This window comes from Herpailurus yagouaroundi, unplaced genomic scaffold (assembly GCF_014898765.1).
Source record: "Herpailurus yagouaroundi ecotype Mexico unplaced genomic scaffold, PumYag 67793, whole genome shotgun sequence".
Lineage (NCBI taxonomy): Eukaryota > Metazoa > Chordata > Mammalia > Carnivora > Felidae > Herpailurus > Herpailurus yagouaroundi.
The window spans coordinates 23,440,533-23,446,422 of NW_024420586.1; the positions used below are offsets into that span (position 1 = coordinate 23,440,533).

The window sequence follows — 5,890 nt, forward strand, 5'->3', positions numbered from 1 at the left end:
ATCGGAAACAGGCTCCAGGCTCTGAGCCATCAGCCCAGAGCCCGACGTGGGGCTCGAACTCACGGACCGTGAGATCGTGACCTGGCTGAAGTCGGACGCTTAACCGACTGCGCCACCCAGGCACCCCAACACTTTTATTTTTAATTTTTAAAATATTTTTATATTTTATTATTATTGAGAGAGAGAGAGAGAGAGAGAGAGAGAGAATGTGGGGGAGGGGCAGAGAGAGGAAGACAGAGGATCTGAAGCGGGATCTACACTGACAGCAGCGAGCCTGACGCGGGGCTGGATCCCACGAACCGTGAGGCCATGACCTGAGCCGAAGTCGGACGATTAACCAATTGAACCACCCAGGAGCCCCTCTTATTCTTCTTTTCAGTTTATTTATTATTATTATTATTATTATTATTAGAGAGAGAGAGAGCATGCACGAGCAAGAAAGGGGCAGAGAGAGAGGGAGACAGAGAATCCCAAGTGGGCTCCACGATGTCAGCACAGAACCCAACATGGCGTGATCCCATGAACTGTGAGATCATGACCTGAACTGAAATTAAGAGTCGGACGCCCAACCAACTGAGCCATCAGGCACCCCAGGAGAAAAGTTCTTCTAAGGCAAGTTTTGTTTTGTTTTGTTTTGTTTTGCTGTGTTTTGTTCTCATCACTTCCTATCATATCCTGGTCAAACGTCTTCTTCATCTAACACCAGTCAAGCCCGGTCAAAAGGATGAATTCCTAGTTGGCTAAGGATTTTTATCACACGTGGATATTGAATTTTTTCAGATTTATTTTGCATCAGTTGATCTTATCAAGACTTTTACTAGAACGTTAATATGGTCCGTTACATCGATAGGTTTTTTTTTTTTTCATATGTCAAACCTTCCTTGCATTCCTGGAATAAAATATATTTTTTCTATATTACCGGATTTGGTTTGTTAATATATTGTTGTGGATTTCTGCATCCCTTGTTCATGAGGGATACTGGTCTGTACTTTTCATTCTTTCTTTCTTTCTTTTTTTAAAAAATGTTATTTTGGGGGAGCCTGGGTGGCCCAGTCGGTTAAGCGTCCAACTTCGGCTCAGGTCATGATCTCGCGATCCGTGAGTTCGAGCCCCGCGTCGGGCTCTGTGCTGACAGCTCAGAGCCTGGAGCCTGTTTCGGATTCTGTGTCTCCCTCTCTCTCTGCCCCTCCCCTATTCACGCTCTGTCTCTCTCTGTCTCAAAAATAAATAAACATTAAAAAAAAATTTTTTTTAAAAGATGTTATTTTTAAGTAATCTCCACACCCCATGTGGGGCTCGAACTTAACAACCCTGAGATCAAAAGCTCACGCTCTACTGACTGGGCCAGCCGGACACCCTTATACTTTTCTTTATTTATAATCAATTCAGTTGCCTGGGTTACAGTGCTCATATCTTACATTTCTTTCTGGGAGGTCCCAACATCCTACATGTCCCTTGCCCAGTTCCAAAACTGTTAGACCAATACAATGTACCTATCTCTAGATTTACATGACAGCCTCTTGATAAGGGAAGGCTAATTTAGTGCTTCACTCAAAATGAATTTTCTCAGAACTAATACATAAAAAGTAGAAACCATGGGGGCGCCTGGGTGGCTCAGTCGATTGAGCGTCTGGCTTCAGCTCGGGTCGCAATCTAACATTTCGTGAGTTCGAGTCCTGCACTGGGCTCTGTGCCCACAGCTCAAAACCTGGAGCCTGCTTTGGATTCTGTGTCTCCCTCTCTCTCTGCCCCTCCCCGGCTCACGCTCTGTCTCTCTCTCTCTCTCTCTCTCTCTCTCAAAATAAAAATAAACGTTAAAAAAAAATAAAGCAAAAAAAATCTATCTGACGTACACTCTCTTTTCTCCCTAACGTATGTGTATAATCAGTAAATGAAGCATTTATAAGGAACATATGAACACTGCTTACTCATGACCCTGACAACGTCTGGTCCAACTATCAACCTCAGTGCTATGCAGGCAACGCTTTCATTCCTTTTCTTCTCCTTGGCGTCAGTCTCTGTATTTCTCAGACCATCTTGGTGACCTGGTCCTGTCTTGGTCAGACTACAGTGAGTTTCCTTGTCTTCCTGAAAGAAACCGTGGCCCGGTGCTTAAAAGCACGTGCTCTGGAGCCCAAGTGCCTGAGTCTGAAGCCTGGCTCTGCCACTTACGAGCTGTGTGGTCTTAGGCAAGTTCATGAAAGTATCTGTGCCTCAGCTTTCCCATCTTATGGAGTTGCCATGTAGAAGAATAAGAAGTATACCTGCTTCTTTTTCTACTCATTTTTTTTAATGTTTATTTATTGTTGAGAGAGAGAGACAGAGACAGAGACAGAGCACAAGTAGAGGGAGGTGCAGAGAGAGAGGGAGACACAGAATCCGAAGCGGGCTCCAGGCTCCCAGCTGTCAGCACAGAGCCCGCGTGGGGCTCGAACTCACGAGCCATGAGCTCATGACCTGAGCCGAAGTGGGACGCTCAACTGACTGAGCCACCCAGGCGCCCTATCAGTATTTACGTCTTTATCTAAATAAATCAGTGCCTATTTGTATATAGATACGGAGTAAGCATCATGTAAGTGTTAGCTATTATTGTCATTATTTCAAAGTGACTGAGATCCTCTTGAATGCGGTGTCGACGGCCTTTGCCAGCTTCCCCATTTGTCTATGATGCTCACTGACATTCTCCAGTCTTGGTTTCTCTCCAGAGTCAACCTCTCTTCTGCCTTCCCAGTCCCCTGCCAAAAACAAAACTGTTGGGACAGGCAGTATCATCATTCAGTCTTTTGGGTTTTTGGGGGGTTTTTTTTTTTGGTTTTCATTTGTTTACGTGTTTATTTTGAGAGACGGAGAGTATGCGCGTGCACGTAGTGGGGGGAGGGGCAGAGAGAGAGGGAGAGAGAGAATTCTGAGCAGACTCCATACTGCCAGCACAGAGCCCGACGTGGGGCTCAATCTCACAAACTGTGAGATCGTGACCTGAGCGGAAATCAAGAGACAGACACTTAAGCAACTAAGCCACCCAGGTACCCCATCATTCACAGGCAAATTGCCCCGTGTCAGTTCTGGGGAGAGACCCGCCGGCCGTGGGGGACCAACGCCCACGAGTGAAGCTAACTCTGCTGTCTTTTATCTATGTAAGTAACACGCTGTTCCGTCCAGTGTTCGACTAAATTGTATTTCCCTTGGCGACTCCAATCCCAAGATGCAGTGGGCAGAAGTGTTTGGAATCCTCCCCTGGGACTGGCAACTGGTGCACGGGGTTCTCCTCCGCAAAAGCAAAGCAAAACAAAACCAAAAAATCCCACTCAGGAAGTTCATTTGCAAGAATGACAGGTAGACCTGGGAGGCGCTGTGACACGAACTCCTGGCTTTGGTTCCAGCCCAACAGAAGCTAAGTCACCCCGACCGGGTCACCGACTCTCCTTGAGGTTTCTCTCTGGCATGAGAACACCAAAAAAAAAAAAAAAAAAAAAAAAAAAAACAAGGATAGGAATGCATGTCTCAGGGCCTGAATAAATGTTAACTCACAGCACAAGCAAAGATTCACGCACCTTTGGCGATGAGGATTTTCTGTAGAGTTGTTGAGAGTTTCCTGGCTGCTACCTTGAATCCAGCCAGAGTCATTGTGGGATTGACACTCACAACTGCAGTGGGAGAAGGGGGATTTTGTTATATTTTCTTGGTGGGTCACTCAGGGGTGGTGAATGAAGACTTATGGAGTGAGCATACATCTAACCTACACTACTGTGCCGGGTACTGTGACAAGTATAAAACAGACAATGGGCTACTGGGCAGAAGACAATGCTCTTGGCATAGAGAGAGGTTACCAGTATCGCAGAGGGGCCGGACCCTGTCTAAGCTTAACAACGCAACGTGAGCGGGAGGGTAATAAACGCACTTCAGGGACTCGCGAGGAGCAAGAGAGAATTTCCAACTGAAATTGGAGAAGGCTTCACAGAGGAAGTGGCAGTTTTGAGCAGGCAGAGACGGAAGTGAGGGTAAGAGGAGGGAAGGACGCTGCAGGCAAAGGAAATAAAGTCCAGAGATGGAAAAGGAATGAAGGGCAGGGTAGGAAACACAGAATTGGTATCCAGGGAAATGGTGGGGGAGACAGGGTGGAAAGATGGCCTAACTTGGATTTTGGTCTTCAGACACTGGCCACAACTGAAGGATTAAGAGAGAGGGCAGGTCAGGCTGAGCGATGCACTTTAAAAAGTTAACCAGCTGAGGCCCTCTCCGCTGCCCGTGTCGCCCTCGCCAGCCCCACCATGCCGTCTCTAGATTTTGTGGACCGTGTGCGGTAAATGCATAAGCAGCTGCTATATTATCAAGTCCTAAATTTGGGGATGATTGTCTCCTCGGCGCTAATGATCTGGAAGGGGTTGACGGTCATCTGGAAGGGGTTAACAGCGTGGAACCTGCATTTCACAGAGGAGATACTCTCTTTTTAACAAATCGAGTTGAAGATCCCACCCGAGAAGGAGAAATTATCGTTTTCAAGGATAGAAGGAAGAGAGATTCGTATAGTTCACCAAGTCTTGAAGATTCATGAAAAGCAAACTAGACCCGTCAAGTTTTTGACCAAAGGAGATGATAATGCGGTCAATGACCTCTATTTAACAAGGACAACACTGGCTGGAGAAAAGGGATGTCGTCGGGGGAGCAAGGGGATTTGTCCCTTGTATTGGGATTGTAACGATCCTCATGAGTTAACTAGCCTCGGTTTAAGTATGCAGTACTCTTTTTGCTGGGTTTGTCTGTGCTGGTCCGTCATGAGTAAGAAGTCTGCCTTGCTGTTCCTGGAAGGTGCGGTACTTTTCATTACTGAATGTTTGGAGTAGGGTATTGGCCTCCGATTGGTGGAGTGGCAAATACACAGGTTGGCACTTCTTGCTAGCAATGGTTTGCATTAGTTTCTGTTTCCACACCAGGGTGTGCGTGGGTGGGTGCACGGGTGGCATGGTGGGCACTGGAGGGGACTCTCGATCACGGGATTTCATATGTTGCCATTGTCACACTTCCACATTTTTGTACGTTGCTGAATTTTTTGGGTGAGGAGAGGAACCTGAGACAAGTGGTTCTGCCGGAAGGAAGTGGCCACGTTCCCGATTTGACACAATGAAGTGTGGACCGCAACCATCTGAATGCAGATAGGAGCCCTCTGGGCCTGATGGATTCAGCCTCAGAAGTTCTATGTTGACAGATTTTCACTCCCTTTCCCAATGTGAAAACTTTTGGAGGCTGACGTTTGGAGGTAATACTCGTTCACTGCTGTCTGGTGAAGAAATAGTCTGAAGTCAACCCACATGATTACTTGTGCTTCCTGGACTGTATCTACTTTTTTTTTTTAATTTTTTTAATGTTTAGTTATTTTTGAGAGAGAGAGAGACTGAGCTGAGGAGGGGCAGAGAGAGAGAGAGGGAGACACAGAATCCGAAGCAGGCTCCAGGCTCCGAGCTGTCAGCACAGAGCCCGACGCGGGGCTTGAACTCACAGACCTCAAGATCATGACCTGAGCCAAAGTCGCATGCCCGACCGACTGAGCCACCCAGGCGCCCCTGACTGCAACAAACTTGACTCAAAGCTCCAAGTGTTATCACTGCAGTAGCAGCAACTTGTTAAACAGTTTCCTTGAGGTGTAATATACATGCTATAAAATGCACCTGTGTTAAGTGTACTTCCTCCTTCCCAGTTTCCCATTTATTTCTTTTTCTTGCCTAATTGCCCTGGCTACGACATCCAATACAATGTGACATGGAAGTGGCAAGAGTGAACATCCTTGTCTTGTTCCCATTTAGGGAGAAAACATTCAGTCCTTCACCATTGATCTGATGTTAGTTATGGGTTTTTTCATAGATACCTTTTATCAGGTTGGGGAAGATGCCTTCTG

At 46.5% G+C, this 5,890-nt stretch overlaps 1 pseudogene; it reads left to right on the forward strand.

Moving 5' to 3' along the window:
• Positions 1-4,268: 4,268 nt before the first annotated feature.
• LOC121026099 (signal peptidase complex catalytic subunit SEC11A-like) lies at positions 4,269-4,780 on the forward strand (annotated as a pseudogene).
• Positions 4,781-5,890: the final 1,110 nt, after the last annotated feature.